This window comes from Microtus pennsylvanicus, chromosome 4, assembly GCF_037038515.1.
Source record: "Microtus pennsylvanicus isolate mMicPen1 chromosome 4, mMicPen1.hap1, whole genome shotgun sequence".
In the NCBI taxonomy this organism is placed as follows: Eukaryota; Metazoa; Chordata; class Mammalia; order Rodentia; family Cricetidae; genus Microtus; species Microtus pennsylvanicus.
In genome coordinates, this window is record NC_134582.1 from 40,656,084 (window position 1) to 40,680,473 (window position 24,390).

General features: G+C 44.0%; 1 pseudogene; it reads right to left on the reverse strand.

The window, feature by feature from the left end:
- Nucleotides 1-15,013, reverse strand: part of LOC142848977 (small ribosomal subunit protein uS5-like) — a 56,946-nt pseudogene extending 41,933 nt beyond the window's left edge.
- Between the last annotated feature and the right edge of the window lie 9,377 nt (nt 15,014-24,390).

Here is a 24,390-nt window from a genome sequence, read left to right on the forward strand (position 1 = left end):
TACAGCCAAAGGCTATGGGAGAACACAAACAAAAACACAGAAGGGCAGAGAGGGCAGAAACCAGAACAGTTTGGGCATCTTCATGGCAGGAAATGGTGACACAATCTCTTGAAGGTGTGGCTGCTGGGGTATAGCTTGCTGGTGGCCACAAGCTAACCTTTGGCTAGGAGAAGGGCTGTGTCTTAACTGGCAGTACCATGACAGGTGGAGCTGATTTCCATCAAGGCATAAACTAGAGGGAAACAGGCTGGACATTCACCGTAGACTTAGGATATGCAAGTAATGGGGTTAAGAACTGGTTCTCAATAGTCAGCATTTGTTTAGCTCTGTGCAAGGCGTCATGCTGAGCCCTGAATGAGAGAAACACAGACAATCCCCACCCAGTGCGCTTTCTCTGCTGTTGACATTCCGTCTATGGCTCCTTCCTACCTGTATCTTCATTCTCACCCCTTCCCTGAGCTTAAACATGAGGCAACTCTTCATGACTAGGGATGAGTACGCTGTTCTTATTTCTCTGGCCAATCTTTCTCCTTGCTCTGAATTAAAGTTCAAATCCCAGAATTCATTCTGGGACATTGATGGATGGAGCATCTACACTGGGTACCTCTCCTACCTGCCTCGTTTGACTATTAGAGAGAGCTGGAATGGAAAATTCAGACCCCTGAGTATGCTCTGAATCTAATGGTTCCATTTGGCTGAATCCCCAGACGGAGCAACTGGAGAGTAATCAAACACCCACTCTTCTTTGCACTGGGCACATGCAGGCAGCAGAGAACCTTAATGCCTTTATGGTTAAATAACTTCACAAACTTCACTGCTATCCCAGACTAGACTTGTCCTTGATGCCAACATTAAATTGTATGCAAGAAGAAATGTCGAGACCTTTCTCTTTTTAAAATTTCATAGGTAAATAAGAGTCTTTTCAAACAGGCATGTCTTGCTTTGCAAAACAGGTGTGTTTATGGAAAAATGGGGGCAAATGATTTAGGGATTTTGTTGTTGTTGTTGTTGTTGTTGTTAAATTAATCCGTATTCATTTCCCATGGGCTCATAAGAAGGGCATCACTTCTGCACACATTTACAAATATAATGATGTACCAGAAAGTTCTCTGACTTCTCAGGTAGCCAGCCTGAATCCAAATCCAGCTCCACATTTTTTTATAGTTTTATTCCCCTGCACACATTGCTTGGTGTTTCAGGTACTCGTTTTCCAACTTGGGAAAAGGTGGTCTATGTCTTAGCAAGCATCCAGCTTAGCGGACACTAACACTCAATGAACATTAATAGTTGTTATTACATCTATATCTTTAAATCTCTGTACCCCCATCTATGTTGGAGGATTAGTAACTTGAAAACATTAAAAAGTATTGCTATTATAGGGGACTGGAGAGATGAGCCAATGATTAAGAACTCTTACCACTTTTGCAGAGGGCCTGGGTTCAGTTCCCAGCACCTACATGGTGGCTTACAGCCATCCATGAAACCAGTTCTAGGGGCTATGACACCCTCTTCTGCCCTTCTTGGGCACCAGACACATGAGGCACAGACAAACAGACAGACAGACAAAATGCTCATGTACATGAGACTAAAATCAAGTGTATAATTCAGTGGTTTTCAGTAAGTGTCTTCCTGTAGCATTGAACGAGAATTAGTTTTATGAACTCTCACGGATGCTAAGATTCACAGCTACCCATCGTTTGTATAAAAGGGCACAGTGTTCGCATATAACCTAGACACAGGATCTTGAACTCTTATGTTGTATTTGGCTGCTTTTCTCACTGCTGTGATCAAAATACCCTGAAACTCCTAGAGCGCAGTCCTTCACAGTAGGGACCATACAGTGGCACAGCACCATCAATGGAATATGTGACGAACCCTACTCACAAAGTACAGTATTCTCCGCTGGAGACTAGGGAAGAATTTGGATTGGGTGTTGTGGAAAGCATTTTCTAAGCCCACACTTCACATTGTGTTGTGTCCCTGAAAAAGATAGTCTCAATTCTATCCCCTGTATATGTGACCTTAGTTGTGAACAATCAGGTTAAGAGGATTGTGCATCCTTATTTAAAGGAGAGATGGCTCAGTAGTTAAGAACACTGACTGCTCTTCCAGAAGTCCTGAGTTCAATTCCCAGCAACCACATGCTGGCTCACAGCCATCTATAATCTGATGCCCTCTTCTGGTGTGTGCCTGCATGCAGCCAGAGCACTCGTTCCTTAAAACTACATTAAAAGAAAAAAATTTTTAAAAGAAAAAGGGGGGTAGACACAGAGGTGTGCACACCAGGAGTGTGCAGAGGAGAGCAGGAACTGGCATGGTACACTCCAAGCTAAGGAATGCCAGGTTTCAATAGGACTCCGGAGAGAGGTTGGCGGCAGGTTTTCCTTCAGAAGGAACCAATGCCAACACAATGATGTCGGACTTCTGCACTCGGGACCCTTGAAACAGTTCCTGTTGTCTGGACCATCCACTCTGTGGAACATTGGTATAGCAGCCCCAGAGAACCGATTAATATGCTTTGCAATGAGTCCACTTGTCATCCAAATGCAAAGAAGGCAGTGGGTATTGCAGCTCAGATATGCTTGACGCCATCTTCCCATGCCCTTTGTCATGTGGAGTGACTTCTTTGGGCTTGTTTGAGTTCTTGGTTGCTTGTTCTTTCCTTAATTCTGTGTGCTGAACCCTCTTGCTTTCTTTCACCTTAAAACATTTACAGTCGGTTTGAAGCTCCCTATTCTTCAGTATAACTTACAGTGGTCACCCCCACACATTGATATGGGATATCCCACTTTCGGGGTGCGTGCTCTAGGGGAGACAGTACAAAGTATAAATAATGTTCCATAATTAATATACTTGATTCCGAGGTGCCTCTGTTCGATCAGTCACCACTGGGAGAAACTTACTAGCAGGAAGATCAGTGGCAGAGAAACCTCGCCCAAGGACTCCTTTTCTTACTTCAAACACCTAAAACGTTGCTCCGCTGAGGAAGACTCTTCGGAGACATGATGTAACAACTGTACTGAAAAACCAAGTGGAAGCATCCACCAAAGAAAGTGGAGAGGAGAGCTCAAACAGAGTGGACCACGAGTAAAGGAAGTGACGCAGGAAACTCTTGTCATGGAACAGCATTTGGGAAGTAGAGAGATCAGGCTTGGGACTCCACACAACCCAGCCAGCTAAACAAATGAGCCGAAGCCAAGTGCAGTAGCATCCACAAACCACAAAAGCATGGATTTGACAATAGTCACATTGGAAAGAGAGTGAATACATGGGTAAAATACATACAATTTCATAGTAATAGTTACTTCGGGGGGTGATAAACAGCAGAAAAAGTAGGGGTGACTTTGGGAGAGTGAAGGGCTTTGAGCCAATGTAGGTAAAGGCCTGCATCATCTAGCAGTGCTTCTAATGTCCTAGCTGAATCAGACACTATTAGAAAATCTGTGGGCATTATCACCCAAGTGTCAGAACACTGTCAAAATGTGGTTCGCCTATTAGCCACCATTTCCAAGAGGAAACAGCCTTGTTTAGTCAAGGACCACGTTCTCACTGCCAGTCGGCCCTGCTGAGGAGCCTGTAATCTTAAAATCTGCACCACACCCCCTTTCTCTGTGTACAACATGCTAAGCTGCCAGCAACACTGTCACCGCGACAGAAAAGAGCGTTTTCGGCACTCCAGCTACAAACCCCTTTAAAAGAGCAAACAGCTAGAAGGATCAGATGCCCACTTGAACCTCAAAGATTACATTTGGCTTGTAGGACAGCTAACGCTCGTCCCCAAAGCTCTGGGAGGAGGGGTAAATGGCAGCATTTAGCTTTTGTGACTGAACCATGGGGGCCTTGGAACCCTTCCACCCACTTGAAAAACGGTCGCCCATCTGACATTAATAGAAAACGACCATTAAAAAGCTTTATGCCATTCTGTTCTCCTGCTTCTGGTCCCTGTTTGCCTTTGTTGCTGCTGGCATTTTATAAATTATGGATGCGCGTAGGTGCGGCTGTTCCCGCGTTTCCTCTGTAGTGCCGCTCGCTCAGCGCGCCTGCCTCGCATCCTTCCTCTGAGCAAAGGACCACGCGGCCCAGACCCCACATCAATGTAATTAGTGCGCAGCACACAGCTCGAGTGTCAGGACTGCTTCCACTCACTGCCAACCTTCTGCCAGCCCCTGTCATTCACGAGGAAGTCTGCCAGGCAGCGGCAAGGCCAGCAGCGCAGCCTCCCCTCCGCAGCAGGGAGGGGATGCTCAAGGTGCAAAAAAAAAAAAAACGGTCCTCTACTGCCAGCCTGGGTACTGAGACAGCGCTGGGGTGTGACAGCGGTCTCAAACAATGTCTGATCACAAAGTCAAGCAAGGCAAAAAGGCGGGACGGTAATATCTGCCCTAAAGGCCAGCGGTAAAGAAATGGAGGATGAGTAGGTGGAAAGTGGATAGAAATGTCCTGTATGTCCCTGTAGTGGGCATGGATTTTATGCACCATGAGCAAGTTTCCCAAGCTGTGCACTGGTGAGGTCTGTGGTTTGGGTGGGAATTGAGAACACTGACTGCTGTATATTAAGGAGAAAGTGTTTATTTAATTTTAATTTGAGACAAGATATCATGTATCTGGGGCTACCCTCTAACTAGTTTATAGCTGAGGGTGAGCTTGAACGTCTGATGATTCTGGGTTACAGATGTATACCACCACAAGCAATTTATGCCGTGCTGGAGATCAAACTCAGGGTTTCATGCATGCTAGACAAACACCCTATCAACTGAGCTATATTCCCACCCCAGGACTTTTTCTTTAATCTAAAAAGGAAAAATAAAACCTAGGACATGAATTATTTTAAAGCATACATTATGTATCTGTATTATATATCACCAAACACATAATTTTGTGTATATGAAATTATGAAAGTAGCTATGGTCATGTATCCAATTCTGGTTTAAAGGGAAAATTATAAGGAAATTCTGTACCAGCGACACAGATAAAAAGCACACATGTGACATGGGATTGGGAAGAACTAAAGAGGACCAGGGACCTTTATTGTTGGAGTCCTGGGACTCTAAGTCTAAGACCTTACTGAAACTAGAGGAATTTTCCCCTCTGAAGTTATAACAGCTCCATGCACTCTGGGACAGCCACTTCGTGGCTGCTGAAACATACGTGGAACCCAGATTAAGATCCTCAGGGACCACAGAGTCAGGAACCAGGCTCTATTCATCCCTGTGCCCTGGTAGTAGAGCCTTAAACTATTTTGTTAAGAAATCAATGAACTGTAGATCATATTCTCCTTTTGTTCTTTCAGAAGATGAGCCTAGGCTCACAGGGCATCAATGGACACATCCAAAAGAAAATTATGCAAAAGCCCACGTCTCCTGATTCTAGTAAGTGTCCTGTTTATTCTCTAACCTCGAAACCACCTCACTATGTCTGCTGTCTCCTGCTGACATCCACAGTAGAGATGGAAAAGAGACTCGAGGAGAACATGAAAGGACAGAAGAAGATGTCATTGGCCTCAGGCCTTCCATTGTAACACCCCCACTCCCCATCACCACAAACACCAATGGAAGGGCCATTCTGAACAACAAAGGAGCTAGAACGAGGGTGGTGAGCTCAGAGCAGCTGTCTGTGTCACCTGTCAGGGATCACACGGGGCAAACTTGCCTTGGCATGTTCTACCGCAGCCCTTTCTGGGTGTTTATGAGACACACAAAGTTTACATAGGAGGCCCGTTAATGCTCTGTCTCTGGGGTTAATATTTAATAAGACAACTTAAAATGTGTGCCATTACTGGGGAGGCTGCCTTGGTGCTTGTCTCTTCCCTCTGGGATTCGGGGTTTGGACATAGAATTCTGAACCTTTCTTGGTTCCCATGGAAACCTCACCACTGATGATTCTAGGATGAGCACAGGGGTCAGCAAAGGCACCGTGAATACCCCAGTGTAGAGCACTGAGAGCACTTTTGAGCCGGCTCCTCCAAGGGTTCAGCCAAAGGCCATGTGACAGTGGCCAGTGTCACAGAGCTCACTCTCCCAGTGGGAGTATATCAATCCTGGACCACCCTGAGGGTGCCAGGGGCCCTCTGTAGATTAACTCAGGTCATCAGTTTTTAAGGTTGGGTTTTAAACTATGGCCATTGAAACCAACTTGAATTTCTTTTCTTTTTTTTCTGAAAACTTCCTCTTCTTTATAAGTTCTTAACTGTCATTTTTTAAAGCACTTATTAAATGTTCCTTTAGCCCTCCATCCTGTGCAGAAATTGCCGCATAAGGCTGGCCAAAATTTCTACTGGAAATAGAAACCCAACCCCACATTTATTTTGTTATACAAAAAAAAATTTCTTTCCGTAAGCCATATGCAATTGTTAGGAACAGTGTATAAATGTTTAATTTGCATGTCTCTTTATGTAAAGCCTAGGAGGACCGACCTGAGAGGAAGGCGATCCCCATCATTTGTGGTTTGCTTATTTCTAGCTGATCTTTCAGAAGGTGGTATTCACTAGATTCATTTTCTTTCCCAACTCCATCCTTCTCCCAAACGTGAGAAGGCTGCCTTTTGGTTTTCTGAGTTGCTGACAAACCTGGAGCAGGAGAAATAGGGACAGAGCCCTTGAACAGGTAGATGTGGATGCTGCTGGGACTTGTGTGCCTTGTCCACATCTTCTGTCCCACCTGATGTTAGGATATAGACAGCTCCGAGCTCAAGGTCGGCAGCACTCCACTCTAGAGTTTCCAGTCCCGTGTCTGCTTTCCTCGCCTCCTTCATAAACACCGGGTAGAAGGTAAATCTTCCAATAGCAGTCATTGACTGACGGACATAGAAGTCTGTGGATAAATGCCCAGCCTTCCAAAGGAAAATCCAGCCTAGGGAAGGTCTCCAGAGAGTCCCCAGGGAGGCTGAGTGCCAGCAGCACTGGTGATGATTGCTCAAGGATGCTCCCCACCCTCGGTGGCTCTTCCTCCCCGTGTCTCACTCACTTCTTTCAATCGGGCTCTGAACTGTTACTTCCAAGGAAAATACCTGCCCTCGGCCACCAGGGATGTCAAACTGCAGTCAGCAAAGAGCTAGGAAGGTGACTTTTGATTCCACAGCACCTTTATAGGTAAGCGTCGCTTTTTTTTTTTTTTTTTTTTGGTTTTTCGAGACAGGGTTTCTCTGTAGCTTTGGTGCCCGTCCTGGAACTAGCTCTTGTAGACCAGGCTGGCCTCGAACTCCCAGAGATCCGCCTGCCTCTGCCTCCCGAGTGCTGGGATTAAAGGCGTGTGCCACCACCGCCCAGCGGTAAGCGTCGCTTTTAAAACTACATCACACTTAAATTCTCACTAGGAAAATGAAATATAAAAAATATAGATAGAAAGCTTGGGAAATAGACAGCTGAAGAGAGACATGTAATTATAACTCTACCACTTTAAAAAATAATACCAGATGACCATTTTATATACTATACTTTCGATTTTTGTTGAACATTGTTTTAGATTTTTAAATGGTATTTTATGTATATGAATGTTTTCCTTGCATGTATGTCTTTGTACCACATTTGTGCCTCCTGCCCAAGGAGGTTAGAAGTGGGCATTAGATTTCCTGGAACTAAAATTGTAGATGGTTGTGAACTGCTGTGTGGTACCGGGACTCAAACTCAGGTCCTCTGCAAGAGCAACATGTTGTCGAGCATTCTCTCCAGCCCCTGCCGAGCATCCTCTAATGTCAAGAGAGTTATACAGAATACATCAGTGTCTCATCCCTTCCATGTTACGAAATTCTATGAAGACCATTATTTTCCTTTTTTAATGACTTACTTATTTTTATTTTACATGCATTGGTGTTCTGCCTGCCTGTATGGCTGTGTGGGAGTGTTGAAACAGTTATTGTGAGCTGTCCTATGGGTGCCAGGTCCCCTGGAAGAGCAGCCAGTACTCTTAACTGCTGAGCCATCTCTCCAGTCCCCATTGTTTTCAGGAGTATGTTCACTAATTATCTTTATCTGTCAGTCTCTGTAGGGTCCCTGTCTATGCCTTGGTCTTCCTAGCACTTGCAGGACCTGTCTCATATTAACAACCGTGACTGGCTACATCAGTGATCAAATACACCATAACCTCTGTGGAATCTTCCTATGGTCACTCATACTGCGGTGCACTTTGAGTATTTAAGACATCTGAGGTTCCCTTCTGTTCCTTCATCTATGTTGCTGTTAGCCGTGTAATAAACCTTGGCAGTCTGTTTCAGGTGAAAGGGTGGGACAAATAACTCCAGACACATCACTTGTTTCACTGACTGGGTAAATTACAAACAGCATAGGTTGGCTGGACTGTACCAACCACACATGTACCCTAAACTTGCTATCTTTGCTCGAGATTTCCTTCAAGGTTATTCCATGCTGAGTCGTACTCCAGGGGATTCTGAAGGGATGCCATTTTTTTTCTTTTTAATTTGTTGAGGCAAGGTTTCTCTGTGTAACCCTGGCTGTCCTGGAACTCGCTCTGTAGACCAGGATGACCTGTAACCTGCCTCTGCCTCCTGAGTGCTGGGATTAAAAGTGCGCACCAAACCTGGCTAAGGGATATACATTTATTCCTTCTGCTGATCAGAGAATAGCTCACTTATCTACTTACTGACATCACCTTACTTCCTATGGGCTTCTAAACACTGTGCCAATGAATTCAGGATGATTCAATAACAAATTTATTTTTTTGCTGTGAATGTAAAAAAAATATTTTACATCTAATTTTCATAGTATAATTCTCTAAGATACCTACTATGATTTTTCTTATTAAATAAATAAAGAAATGGAAACTGTGAGAGGTTCAGTAATTTGCCCAGAATTACATAAAATAGAGAATAAAATACAAACTCATTTTATAGGTTAAACTATTTTTACTGACAAATATTAAGGTGTTAGGAATGTAACTCATTTGTTTAGAATGCTTGCTTGTCTAGCATGCATAAAGTCTTTCTTTCAATCCCCAGCATGAGGTATGGTTCATATGAACACACTCCCAACATTTGGAAGATAGAAGCAGGAGGAATAGAGATTAAAAACTGTCTTCAGCTACATGTTTAGTTTGAGGTTAGTCTGAGCTACATGAGATCCTGAGGGGTTTTTTGTTTGTTTGTTTGTTTGTTTGTTTGTCTGTTTGTCTGTCTGTCTGTTTAAACAGGAAGGAAAAGGAAGGAGAGGGGATAAGAGGAAGGAAGGGAGAGAGGGAAGAAGAAAGGGAAAGTGGGAAGGAAGGGAGGGAGGAAGGAAGGAAAGAAAGAAGGAAGGAAGGGAAGAAAGAAAAAAAGGAAAGAAGAAAGGATGGAGAATTGAGTATTAACTCCCAGGACTGGTTCTTTGAATAAGTAGGGAAGTCATTTGTTTGCATATCACCCTGATCTTAAGGCTGTACCAATTGTTTTACACTACTCTGAGGCCTTGAAAAGCATGCTGTCCAGCATCCACTTTCTGAGTTGTGTATTAACTGTACATAGTCCGTGTGAAGGAGAACAAATCACGCGGCTGGGGCAGTTCTCGAAGGCGTTTGCTCCCACTGACGTGCCAGCCCTCATCATTCTGCCAGGTTCATTCACTCCACCCTTTCAGTGCCAGCAGCCATTATCATGATCACTCCTGGACAACTTCTTCAGCCCTCTGCTGCCTGGATTTCAGCTATGCACTTGAAATGCTGGTTTAATTTTTCTGTACTAGACTGAGGCCCAGGTTAGCCTTGAGAAGACAAAGTGATCACTTTATAAGATCCACCAAAAAGGTGAAACATAGAATAAGTAAACTTGACTGTGAATGTCTGAATGAAAAGGTGATTCTGAAGTTTGATATATAAATGGGAAACCAAGCATGGCGGCCAGCCCCTGTCATTCCAGCACAAGGGAGAGGAAGCAGAAGGCTAAGAAACTTAAGGCCACTCTCAGGCATATAAGTTTGAGGCCACACTAGGCTGCATGAGATCTTGTTTCACATAAGCAAATATAACAACCAACAAACTTAAACAGGAAATAGCAAGGAACATCAGATAGGGGTGCTGGTAACTTTTCTCTATGTGCTTGCTTCAGATGGACTCGATCTATTCATTCCCAGTCCTTTCTCCAGCTTCTAATTATTTAGAGCTTCCTTGCTGAACTCCTATGCTACAAATCTTAGCCTCTGTTTCTAGTGTCGTGTCCCCCAGGCCAGGTGGGGACAGAATAGATATGAAACTGGGATCAAGCCAAGCAATCTGTTTCTACTCAGCTGTCACTATGAAGAGGGCAAGCAGACATTCAGACACTTGACCTGAAGCAACAGGATGAGAATGATAGGGTCCAGGATGAAGGGCAGGAGGTGTCATGTAGAAAGGAAGAAGTATGGCTTACAAAGTTCCCTCCTGAGGCCCTGGCACACAGACTAAAGTCTTTTAAATAGGCATCTATGGCATTATCTTGGGTAAAGATGGGAGTCACTGAGGCCATTGGGGACCCTGAGTCAGGGAGAATTATTCTCCTTAGATATTCTTAGAAGCTGAAACATTGAAGCACATTATATTTATATGACATAAATAATGAATTTATTGTTTGCACAATTTTTGCTAGTGTTCAAAAAAGTTTATTATTTTATTCATCCTCCCACAGTAACTATATCATTTGTGTGTGTGTGTGTGTGTGTGTGTATGTGTGTGTGATTATGGCCCTTACTTTCCAGAATGAATATAGTAAGTTGGTATGTACATTTTTCTTTTAGGAACCTTTCATTTTTTTTCAGAGGTGAAAAGGGTAATTCATTCCAGGACTCCTTTGCAGCTAAAGTCTACATGTGCAATAAATAAACTCTATGAAGTAGAAATACCCTGGCAGAGAGACTAGTGTTTCGTCTGCAGCTCCCAAAGGTACCGCTAGTGGCTTGAGGTTTCAGCTGTCTGGTAACCAGATGACTTAAGAAGCAATGGAGACATTGTGAAGTACAAATGGTGGCCAAAGATAATATAGTCTAGCCCTCAGTTGCCCCAGTTGCAAGTTGCTTCTCCCTTACCATCCCTGCCATGGCATAGGTAGTTGCTTCCCTGACTCTTGACAGTACTTCATTATTCCAAATGCCTAATCAAAAGCCCACATCTCATCCTTCCCAAATGATTTTATGGGTACCTAATTCCTAATGTTAAATAACCCCTTGTGCTTCAAAGTTACTGGAGTGACTTCTGTTTCTACCACTGAAACTATTTTCTTTTCTTTTCTTGCAAATGAAGAGAGTTGTAAAGACCCTAAATAAGGTTACACAGCTAAGGAGATTCTGTGCTTTGTTAGTCAGAAAGTGCTCCAGAATTTAGAAGAGCTAGAGGGAAGAATTCACGGACCACTTTTCTAATACATTTGACAAAGCAAAGCCAAGGTCACATGCGCTCTCTTCCCACTTTTCAACCTATGAGCTGCACTTGTGATTGCGGTAAGTGCTTAACTTAATTGGTTTGCATCCATGCCAGGACCTCTGGGATGCCACGCACATAACTCATCCACAAGGGTTCGTCTTGCCAATAAGTACTCACAGAAGGCTCTCTCTCTCATTCAATAGCCACATTAAATGCAGAACTCTTGTCTGTTGGAATTTGCTACCTATCTACCCTAAGTCTTCAGACCAAAGGATCTGAGGCATAGAAATAGAAACTGCTGACATGTGGTGGACATGTGACAGGAAGTGTTCTGTCATTTTACCTTATCTTCCGGTGTAACCGTCATGACAGCTCTGTAGGCAAACACAATTATTATACACTTCCTAAAGATCAGGACACTGAAGCACACAGATTGTTATCAACACACATAGAAGTGATTGGTAGGACCTCTATACATCATATGCGTTCTGTCTAAAATATTTCACTGCCGTGATCCTCAACCTGTGGGTCATAGCCACTTTGGGGGTTGAATGACCCTTTCACAGGGGTCACCTAAGACCATTGGAAAACACAGATATTTACATTATGATTCATAACAATAGAACAATTACAGTGATAAAGTAGCAACAAAAATAATTTTATGGTTGGCGGTCACCACAACATCAGGAACTATATTAAAGGGTCACAGCATTAGGAAAGTTAGGAACCACTACTCTGCTGGCTTCCAGTAATACTCAGTGTTTTATTTTAGCTCTGTGTACTGCGGTCAGCTACATAAATCCTCTCTAGTAAGATCCGCTAGAAATAAGCAAACCAAAAACGATGAGTGATGGCTTCCTTTCAGGCCAGTCCTCCTCAGTTTCACCTCATGCTCTCTTCTAGGTAACATTAAGCAGAAGAAGCAGAAGCTCTGACTTCATGGAGTAAGCCAGGGCAGGGCAGGATCAGTTCCACCACAATGGTTTGCGGTAGCCGTATTCATTATCTCGTCCTTTTGGATGGTATGCTGACGTCACCTCTCACACGCGGGTCCCCTTCCATGGGTGTTCACGGAAGGAGGAATAAGAAAAGAAGGCATGGATTGGTATTATCAGATAGTAGACATGTGGGCACAGAGAAAGAAATCAAAGATATTACTTGAAAATGGTTAGACCTCACAGTCTCATGAAAATTTAAAATGAGAGCAAACACAAGGCTCTTTAATTAGACAGCCCTCTTTCTCCTGGCCAGCGTTTCTCCCGATTCCCATTTCTCCTAGAAACAGGCCTTTATGGAGGCGAGCATCTTTTTAAAATTCTGCACTACATAGAGCCAGACAAAGATGGTTCTGTCGAAATTACAAAACACTATCCTTTCAAATAGCGGCTGAATTATTTAGTGACTTTACACCGTCCAAATGCTAGGCTCTTTGGGTAGACAATGTCTTGGTTTCCCTCCTATCTCTTTTGTTATGACATTCAGTAAATGGAGAGATATTGCTCTTTTTAATAATTTATAAAAACAATAATCCACATTAAGGATCAAGCTTTCTGATAGGTTTGGAGTTTCAAATCAGGTTGTCGAGGGGACGGGGAAACTGACACCTTCTTCGGCTAAGTGATTGGTCCGGCTGTGCACACACTGAACTCTTGAGCGTTTGCTTCCTTCTCTGTTCAATCTCTTTGGCCTCCTGTAGCTCTACCTTGTGTGAGCTCTTGAACTGTCACCCGCACTTGTCCCTGCTGCTTTCTGGCCTCTGACCCTCTGATTCAGACTTACAGCGGTGTGTTCCCTGAGAAGCGGAGCTGTACGCGTTCTTGTCATGGACCCCATAGTTCCGTGTTTCCCACTTACTCCAGCAAAGCCAATTTTCCAGACCTTTTCCAAAAAGGTAGGAAGGGAGAGTAGGAGAAAATGGGAGCCTGAGCTTAGGAAGGGAGGATAGGTTTAGCACATGTGACTCAAAATAGGGTACTTGCTTGGTGTGTCTAAGACCCTTGAGTCAATTGCCAGCACCACAAAAGAAAGAAAAGTTGTTTAAGCAAAGAATGGGGTTAAGGTGGGAGACAGAGAAATGGCCCAGCAAGCCAAGAGCATGAGAACCTGAGTTGAGATCCTAGCCCTCACATTTAAGAAGCCCCATGTAGCAGCAAACTAGGCACCTATAATCCCAGCATTGTGAGGTTCAGAGAAGGGAGGTGTATGGGGCTTTCTGGATACCAGCCTAGACGCACACACACCACACACACACACAGACACACACACACACAATGGGGAGGGTTGATAAATAAACCTCCACTCTCTTAAATACAAATGCATTCTCCCATTTTTGTATACAATGTATGTCCAGCCTCATATGACAGCTATAGAAATTATTAATATGTATCTTCACTTAGAGAGTCAGAGTTCCAAAAAGCTATGTAAGTCCTTTGAGGGCCAGGAGCCAGCCTTTTACGGTACAGCTCTCCCAACAGTGTTTAGCATAGAACCTTGCACATCTGTCCAATAGATATTAACTCAGTGCTTACAATATGAACAGGGTGTAAGCCTGTAAATAACATGACAATCATGGTGAGCACCATGGTAACCTTCAGTACACAGTGCTGGGACCACAGAGAGAGGACCTACAGGCTGACTCTACTTAGAGAGCACTAGGAAGTGTCACAGGCATGGTGGCATCTGAGCAAGAGCTTTCTGGAGGGTGGACAGAATTCTGCCAGGCAGAGGAAGAGCAAGCGAATTATAACAACAGGCAAGGAATGGGGAAACGAGGACACTCACGAGTACTTAGCAGACAGCTCCTGCTAGGGAGAGGAGTGCAGCTGGTGAACGAGGCATACTGAAGACTTCCTCAGCTTGGTTTAGGAGGGGAGAAGGGCAGGTGCTCTTCCACAGGAAGAGTGGGTACACTCTTGATGAAGCACAAACTAGTGACATTTATCAAAAATGAAAAGTGTGTATCCCCTTTATCCTGGGAGTTACACATGTAGGACCTTATCCTGTTGATGCGCTGAAAACCTGTCAAAGGAAGCATGAGATTCCTTATACCAACATCACCTTCAAAGCAAAAGACTAGGTAAAAATGAACACCATCAATGAGGATTAGTTAAATAAATTATAGTGCACTGATAGAGTGGAATAAATTTTAAAAATGCCTGGTGGTGGTGGCACACACTCTTTAATCCCAGCACTCAGGAGACAGAAGCAGACAGATCTCCATGAATTCTAGGCCAGTCTGGTCTATAAAGCTAGTTCCAGGACAACAACAACAACAACAACAACAACAAAAGATATACAGGCAGGGAATAAATGCCAAGATATACTATGTAAGATAATAAAAGTATAGACTAATAGACAATTTGCTGCCATCTAGAAAAGAACACATGAAGATATGCATACATGGGTGTATTTATGCACACATATAAACATTCATGCTTATTAATAAAACATCTTCAGTGGGTGTTTGGGCTGATGGGAATAGAAGGAAGGAATCTGGCTGCATATCACTGTATGCACAGGACACAATTAAACATGTTTTCTAGTAAAGGAGGGACTCTAGAAAACAAGCCACCAGTGGTGACACTTGGGAGAGCAGGCCCTGCACCTTGCCGGGGCAGCACAATAGAACCAACCCAGTCAGCACAGGTGTGGGTGAGCCGGTCCCGAAGTACCGGACATGGGAGAGCGGTCCCCATTTTACAACTGGTGGACCCGGCTCAGGCCCAGGGTTATGACTTGGCCCACCCAACATCCACCCCATCTATGATCTGCCAGAACCTGTGAAGAAACCTGACCCACAGACCCAACGCTGAAGCATCTCCACAACACAGGGCAACAACAGAATACCCAGGAATAGTGGGGGCCCAGCATCAACTATGTAGTGGAGACCAGGGGCTGCACACCAGACCAATGACTCTTTGCAAGTAAAGATCTATGGACCAAAGGGATCCATGGCATGACTCACAGTGTCACACTGCAGCTTCCATGATGAAATTTTTAATTTTCTCCTTTTTTCTCTTAAATTTTGCTTTATTGGGGGGTGCAGGGACAGAGGGCAGATGCAAAGGGACCGGGAAATGAATGGGATCAAGATACATGATGTTAAAGATACATCGATGAGAGAGAGAGAAAGAACGAAAGAGAGAGAGAAAAAAACATGAAGAGAGAATCAAAGGCTACTGCATCTGTCCAGTCTAGAAGTGACAGCAAGCAGAGAAAGAGTGGATTTTGGTATTATGTGTGGGTAATTTTTACCAGTTTTGACTATTTGCTACATAAATGACCAGAATTTTATGCACAACAGCCATGGATCTCTCCCAGCAAGCTAAGCGTTTGTAGGTATTTATTCCATCTGACAGAAAGCAGAGCGACTGAGAAGCAGGATTCGGACTCCTGTCTCAGGACCACACTGGATGTAGCTGTAGCTCGGAATGAGGGTAGGGCAGACGGCTGAGCTTCCGCAGAATGAGAACCGCAGAAAAGCAGGGAAGCTATTTTGACAGCTCTGGAAAGATGGAGTTACTAAGAGGTCAAAGACAGCCCAGAGAAGGAGCGTGAACTGGAAATCAGGGCATCCCTTAAGGGACAAATGATTCCGTTGACCTAGAGAGGACCAAGAATACTGAAAAGAAAAAACGAGACCTCCCTAAGATCCTCCGAAGCCAAAACGTTCTTGGGCTTCAACTCTCTGTCTCCTCCCCTCCGGGACCTCCCACTCTGGCTTCAGAGGTCCCCAGGGCAAGCCAGGCCTCTCCCTCCCCAGCAGGAAGTGCTAGAAGGGGTTCCCTGAGGTGCCGTTTGGCTGGAACAGGCTCCTTATTTTCCTCCCCCAGTTCCCTGCAGTAGCAAGTGTGTGACTATTGATTTCTTCCCTGCATTTGTTTTTGTTATCCATTATTTATGGGATCATTTTTCCATCCTTCGTGCATGAAGGCAAATTTTGTGTAAAAATCAATCCAGTGAGCGCCGCCGACGGCTTGTTGCGTTTTCTTGCCTTTCATCTCCAACGAACCCGGTTCTGGGGAGAAGTGTGGCAGGATCCTGGGGAGCACGCCAGAAGGGAAAGGAGTGGTGAAGGGGCCTGCAGGGTCAAACACCTTCCTAAGAGACCTCGCCCGCCCGGGAGGTAGCTTCTGGTCCCTCCCAGAGCTCCCCCGGAATTCCAGGCTGAGATTAAGGTCCTCCCCGCTGCGGACCTCTATTACCACGCCCATTTGCTGGCTGTGATGGTGGAAGGGGTGGAGTCACCCATGAAGGGCTTCTTCCCAAGCCTACATTTGAGCTCCTTTACACTCCAGGATTCTGTAGGATCCAGGATCCATCGAAGTGCTCTCTAGGGCCTTAACCAAGAAGCTCTAGGGGAGTTACCGGAAGGGTCAGTTATTGGGGAGCATAACCAAGGACAAGTCTGACGCCTGCGATCACTAAATTCCTGTTAGGTGGGTTCAGTACAGCTTGTGAGGTAAGCTTTGTATAAAGCCGGAAGCCAGAACCACTGTGAGGTGGTCCAGCAAATAAAGTGTTTGGTGTAGACTTGAGGCATACACCCAGATAAAGATGGAAGGAAATCACTAGGGCCACACAGTCGACCTCCGACCCCCACACACAGCACACAAACCTCCAAAAAAAATCACACATAAACACACAACAATAAAAACTAATAGATGGGCTGGAAAGATGCCTCAGTGGTTAAGAGCACTGGCTGCTCTTTTAGAGGACCTGGGTTCAATTCCCAGCACCCGCATGGCAGCTCACAATTGTCCATATCATAGCTCCAGTTCCAGCGGATCTGATACTCTCTTCTTCCCTCCAAGGGAAACAACCAAACAAATGGTACCCTGACATACTTATACGCAAGACACCCATATACACAAAATAAAGATTAATTCAAAACTAATAGAAATAATAATGGATATATGATAATATATCTTTTTTATTATTTAAGGAGCTAAGGATTTGGTGTTTTGTCCTCTCTAAAGTTCCTCCTTGATACCTCCCAACCTGTGTGGTCTTGGGTAATATACTTAACTCTCTGCCCCAGCCCTCTAACATTAGTGCTGGCCTCAAATGAGGTCCTGCATTAATGGTAGGTAGCTGCCTTGCTCATAAGGACCAGGCAAAGGCTGATCCCTTTAGTCCGTATGTATCCATTGAGATGCCTCTTTCACAGACAGCCTGTTCCTTTCTAACCTGACCAGCGTGGTCACTCCCAATCCTTGCCATGATTTCTTTCCGCCCACTCTCCACGGCCTTCTGATGTTATACAACTGAACCCCTCCACCCCTAAAAGATTCTGTCTAGTCTCCATCAGCCCCAGTTAAAATGTAAGCCACACAGGGACCTTGAATGTCTACAGTCAAATACGCTCCTGTGACAAATGAGAGAATCGGTGACTCCGTCCTTCCCCCCATTTCCCAGACAGCTATGGTGAGGCCCAAGGTCACCTCACTGGCAAGTGGCCCAACTGGTATTATCTTAACCCACTCTTTCCTCATCTCCACTTTCAAGTTGCCCTGCAACAAACCGGGCATACCCTGTGTCTCTACTCCCTCCTGTTCTAGTTCACCCTCTGTGGTAGTCCAAGGTGGTTGGGGAAGGACCTTTCTCAGCTGTCTCTAACCAAGTCGCCAGTCCTGGAGACTAAGGGTCATCTCAACTTTCCAAGCTCCTGTAACTACCTAGACTTGCCACTGCTCCCCAAACTGGCTTCAGGCTGGGTTCCACTGAGGCACGGTGTTATCAAAGGACAACTTCTCACAAGAAAGGTGTCCCAGGGACAGCTCTGCTCCCTTCTAGGCTGAGGCTGGCAGAGGTCAGGGATAAGGAATTTTGTAAATTTTGACTTGGTTTTTTCGGCTTTTCACATGTCAGGTTGACTGGACTACGAAACAGATTTCTTCGTCACCCAGAACTTTGCCAGATTCTACCGCAGTCTTCAGTGTAAGCAGACACTGGTTTTTTTTTTGTTTGTTTGTTTTTGTTTGTTTGTTTGTTTGTTTTTGTTTTTCGAGACAGGGTTTCTCTGTGGCTTTGGAGCCTGTCCTGGAACTAGCTCTTGTAGACCAGGCTGGTCTCGAACTCACAGAGATCCGCCTGCCTCTGCCTCCCGAGTGCTGGGATTAAAGGCGTGCGCCACCATCGCCCGGCCCAGACACTGTGTTTTGAGGGACTGTCTACAATCAGAGCATGCAGCTTTCCAGAGGTGGGCTCTACGGGCTGCAGAGTGGTTTTATGGTTTGGAGGTTTTTCTTTTGGTCTTGTGTACATTGTTCCATGTGACAGGGTGGGGGTGTAGTCAGTGCTATTCTTTAAGGTGAAGATACAGAAAAACAAGGAATAAAATCAACATCCTCATTGGTCAGGGCTGAGGTCTTCCAAGGTCCCCCATGTGTATATATAATGTTTGAAGAGCTTCAGGCAAACAGCCATCAAGGAACCTTCTAGAGCCTCAAAAGAGCCTCGAACCACCTAAGACAGAAAGATCTGGGATCAAAATGACCCAGAAAAGGATGGAGGTGACTCATGGAAAACATCTACTCTATGGGTCAGCAAAGTGTGGCCTCTGGACCCAAGATCCCCAGCTGCCCACTTTCACAGACTGAGGATTACAGGCAGAAACACCACGAGCCAGTGTTCTGCTCTGCCCGTGGCTGTTATGGGCAGGCGCCTATCTCACCACAGATGAGACTGTACTGAAACTTGTGCTACCAGGCTCTGAGTAACTGGCCCCTGAGTAACACCAGACTCCTTCAAACAATGGGGGCCACAAAGAGGAAAGGTCATGCTTTGGTCACAAGGGTCTGAGGAATGTTACATTTTATATTTCTTTCTTGTTTTAATTTGTAAAAGACTAGAATGTTTCAAGTTCTGGAATCAAAACCAATAACAACACTAATGGAACTGCCTTGGACGTTTTCTGACTTTGTCTGACTTGTTTGTGGCACACTGGTAGCTGAGCCACGTGTGGCCTGCTGACCATAGTTTGGTAACTATCTATATAGTTGATAGTCCCAAAATGACAATTATTTTGTGACAATTTTGTGCTATGAGACAATGGTCTTGTACCCTGTAAATATTTATCACCTGTATGGTTTAATAAAATTCTGATTGGCCAGTAGCCAGGCAGGAAGTATAGGTGGGGTGACCAGAACAGAATTCTGGGAAGAGGAAAGGCTGAGTCTGCAATTGTGACCCAGACACAGAGGAGGCAAGATGAGAACTCACTGATAAAAAGTACCAAGCCATGTAGCTAACACAGACAAGAATTATGAGTTAATATAAGATATAAGAGTTAATAAGAAGCCTGAGCTAATAGGCCAACCAGTTTATAATTAATGTAGACTTCTGTGTGTTTCTTTGGGACTGAACAGCTGTGGGACTGGGCAGGACAGAAAACCTCTGTCAACAATTTTGTTTGCTATAAGCATATGCCATCCATATACTATTTATTGAATGTATTTACTAAAAATGTTTGGCAAGAATGATTTTTTAAACTCACTCCCTTTGAAAACTTGTTCTCAGCCTCTGGTGGCTGACAGCTATAATCCTAGCACTTGGGAGGTGCAGGCAGAAGGACAAGTTCAAGGCCAGTCCCAGTTACACAGTGACTTCAATGCCAGCCTGGGCTGCAGCAGACTTTAAACTAGCAAGCAAATACTCTCTCTCATGCAGCAGCCTTAGAGAAAACATGGAAATTAGAGAAAACATGCACCCATGTATGAGTATAGACCTCAGGACTTGGCTGCAGAATAGACGAGCTGTCCTATGACCCCACTTCACTCACGCACACCTGCTGGGGTGTAGGGTGGGGAGACATGCTCTACACTCCCCAATATGGTAGCTGCCTGCCACTGTGGCTTTTAAACTTAAAAGAAGTGAAATGCAACTAAAAATTAGTTACTTGGTTGCACTGGTCACATTGTAAACACTCAACAGCCACATGTGGATGTGGGTACTATGTTAGACCAGTGACAGCAAAGAACATTTCTGCATCCTGTAATCCCAGCACTCGAGATACCGAGACAAGAGGATTGAATATTCTAGGACAGCCTGGGATATACAGTGAGAACTTTCTGGGGAAACAAAAGAGCATTTCTGTAATCTCAGAATATTTTATGTGGCAATGCTAGACCTTTCAAGGACCTTTAAATCTGTTTAACATTGTTGCTCCTCCCTTTCTATTCTATCATTTTTTTAATAACTTTCCCAGAAAATTCTGAGTGTATAGATAGGAAGACTGAAGCCAGTGCTTTTTTTTTCATTTTATGTTATTAAAAACTCTCTCTCTTGGTGTGAGACAATTGTCTATATTCTGTCAATTATGTTTTAAATAAATGCTGATTGGCCAGTAGCCAGGCAAGAAGTATAGGTGGGACAACCAGACAGGAAGTAGAGGCAGGTCAATGAGAACAGGAGAATTCTGGGAAGAGGGAATCTCTCTCTGCAGTCCTGTCCAGCCACAGAAGAAGCAAGATGTGATTGCCCCTCTGAAAAAGGTACTGAGCCATGTGGCTAACATAGACAAGAATAATGGGCTAATATACATTATAAGAGTTAATAAGCCTGAGCTAATGAGCCAATCAGTTTATAGTTAATGCAGACCTCTGTGTGATTTCTTTGGGAATTAAGGACTGTGGGAACCAGGCAGGACAGAAAACCCAGTCAACACTCTCTCTCTCTCTCTCTCTCTCTCTCTCTCTCTCTCTCTCTCTCTCTCTCTCTCTCTCTCTCACACACACACACACACACACACACACACACACACACTCGCCACTATTACAAGACAGATCCAGAGACCCAAGAGACCCAAAAGGTAGTCTAGAACTTTCTATACTGGGCAAGGATAGCATTTGGCCATCTTCATTCTGGGATACAGGCTTCTAGTATGCCAAAAGAAAAGATGGGCTTACATCAGACATCTCCTATTAGTGATTTGTGAGCTAAGTCTGGCCGATAGATATGTTTTAAATTTTGATTTATTTTGATTTTATTTGATTTATTTTATGGTAAGAGGCAAAAGGAGGTATCATATTTTAGAAATCTAGATTTCTGTCTTTTCTGGGGAAATGAGAAAACCTGCTCACACTGCTTCCGTCCACACACAACAATTGCGGTGGATGGATGCTGGAAAGCCTGTCTGCTTTAAGTCAGGCATGCACTGCTATCTGGTTTAAGGTACAGCCCTAGCTTTTCTCATTAACATGACCTCTGGTGACTGAGTTTGTTACTGTGAATCTGTTACAAATTTCGTCAGTTAATTTCCACCTCAAATTTCAACATGGGTGTGCTGTGTCCTTACGGAAACCAAAATTTCCTTGAACCTAAGTAGAGCTATAGCATCTGGTGAAATCGCTATGACTACTTTGTTACCAACGTTCTGTTTTAACATTGTTGCCAGAACCTTCATCTATTTTAGCAGACAGAAGCACATATGGCCTCTTGAGAAATGGCACACAGATGTGGAGGTGGCTACAGAGGCTGCCAAAAATTTGATACAAGGTATAGACTTAGCAATGCTGAGAATACAATAGATATGGCTATCCACACAGTTTCAAGGGATACAAAGAGCACCTAGTGCTAGTGTGCCTCCCTGACCCTACATGAGTCCTTAGTATTCTGTTCAGATCCTCTCTGGAGACTTACAGCCGCAGTGTCAGGCTGAATGCATCAACTCCACTGTCTAACAAACCCTAGGCCTGAAGTAAGCGTTAGTGATATATAAAGCATATACTTACAGGCAACATGTTAGCACCCTGAAACTCACAGCGAATTCTTTCTAGCCTTGTGAAGAGGAACAGGCGCCTGGAACAGGGAATTAGGGACAGGATCCATGGGACTGGTCAAGAGTGTTTTTCAGAAACAATTACTCATGTCCTCTGTCTCCCCAGTTCACTCCTTCCACTTCACTCAGCCTTTCTCCAAACTGTGAGACTGTTAGGCATTTAGTCACTGGAAGGTGGACGTTTATGATTGAGACACAAGCTACACCTACGGAGAGGGCGATGGTGTATATTAACCGTTAACTTCGCGGGCTCTAGAATCACCTTGGAGACATATGTCTGTGAAGGAGTTTGTAGATAGGATTGACAGAGGAAGGGAGAGTCACCAATCCCTGAATTGAGGTCCCAGACCGAATAAAAAGGAGAAAGTAAACTAGGTACCAGCATTCATCTCTCTGTCTGCTTCCTGACTTCAGACTTGATATAACCAGCTGGCTGGTTCTGATCCTGTCACCTCTCCTTCCACAGCCATCACAGACTGTACCCTCACACTAAACCAAAGTCAACCTTGCCGTCTTTATGTAGCTTTTGTCCAGTATTTTGTCACAGCAATGAGGAAAGGAAATTATACAGGTAAAAAATAATCTAGAAAAGAAAGGAATAAGTAAAATTGCAAATGCTGACAAGTCCATTCCTCTTCATCCCCTCAGCAACTTGAATGTGAACAGTCAGACATAAACCTCCCAGGCAGAAAAAATTGGGAGTCTGCTCTGGAAATTTGTCTGTCCAAAAATGAAAATCAGCACCTTAGAGAACCAAGGAAACCATAAAGTGGTTTTCAACCTGGGAGTTGCGACCTCTTTGGAAAACCTTTATGTCCAAAAATTATAATTTGAAACAGCAGCAAAATTAGTTATAATGTAGCAATAAAATGACTTTATAGTTGGAGGATCACCACAACATGAGGAACTGTACTAAAGGGTCACAGCCTTTGGGAAGGTTGAGAACCACTTCAAGTAGAAAAACAAAGAAAAGAAAGCACAGAACAGAACTCTGCTTTTAGAGATGGCTTTACTATGTAGCCTAGGCAAAACTTGAACTCCCAATCCTACCTCTGTTACCCACATTCTGGGACTACTGATGTGTGCCACCATACCTAGTAACAACAAACATTTTTTCTCAGTTAATTCGATGGGTTTTGTTGTTGTTGTTGTTGTTGTTGATTTGGTTTGGTTTGATTTGGTTTTTCAAAACAAGGCTTTTCTGTAGCTTTAGAGCTTGTCCTGGGACTAGCTCTTATAGACCAGGCTGGTCTCGAACTTACAGAGATCCATCTGCCTCTGCCTCCCAAGTACTAGGATTAAAGATGTGCACTACCACCGCCTGGCTAATTCAGTGGTTTTTAATACAATGGCAGAGGTGAAAAAAGACATTTCAAAGAAGTTGTTGGTAATAATCTTAGACATATAGCTTAAAGGATAGTATCTACCTAAGAAAAAAAGAAGCTATTGCGACAGTTCTCACTGTGTAGTCCTGGTTACCCTGGGTTGCAGTGAAGCTGTATAAACCAGGCTGGCCTGGAACTCATAGAGATCTACCAGTGTCTGTTTCCTAAATGCAGAGATTAAAAGCACTAAGACGCATGGCCTCTTTCTTTCTTTTAAATTTTTTTTACATTTGAAAAAAATAAGATCTTTTTATTATTTTTGTGTGCATGTGGGTTTTGTTGGCATATATGTCTGTGCACCACATACATATGGTTCCTGGTTCCTGAGAAGGTTGTGAGCCTCCATGTGGGCTCTGGGGATCAAAGCCAGGTCCTTTGCCAGAACAAGGGCTCTCAACCACTGAGCCAATTCTCCATCCCCAAGTCTTTTTCTTCCTCCCTCTGTTATTCTACTGTAACTTCTCCCAGCAAATTTCTTTTTTTTAATTGTTTTTAGATATATTTTTTATTTTATTTTATGTGCATGAGTGTTTTCTTGCATGAGTGTCTGTGCAGTACATGCATGCCTGTGCCCACTGGGGTCAGAAGAGGGCATCAGATGCCCTAGAACTGGAATTATAAATATGGAGCTGCTTTGTAGGTGCCGGAAATTAAACCTGGGTCCTCTGGTAAGAATATGTGCTTTTAACTGCTGAGCCATCTCTCTAGCCCTCAAATTTCCTTCTTTAATATAAAGAGCAAAAAGATTTTCTTTAAAAAAAAAAATTAAATGTGATGTGGGATTCCCCTCTGTATGCTGCGAACACCATTGGTTAATAAAGAAGCTCGTTTGGGCCTGTGATAGGGTAGAACAGAGATGGGGGAAAACTAAACTGAATGCTGGGAGAAGACCAAGTCAGGGAGACGC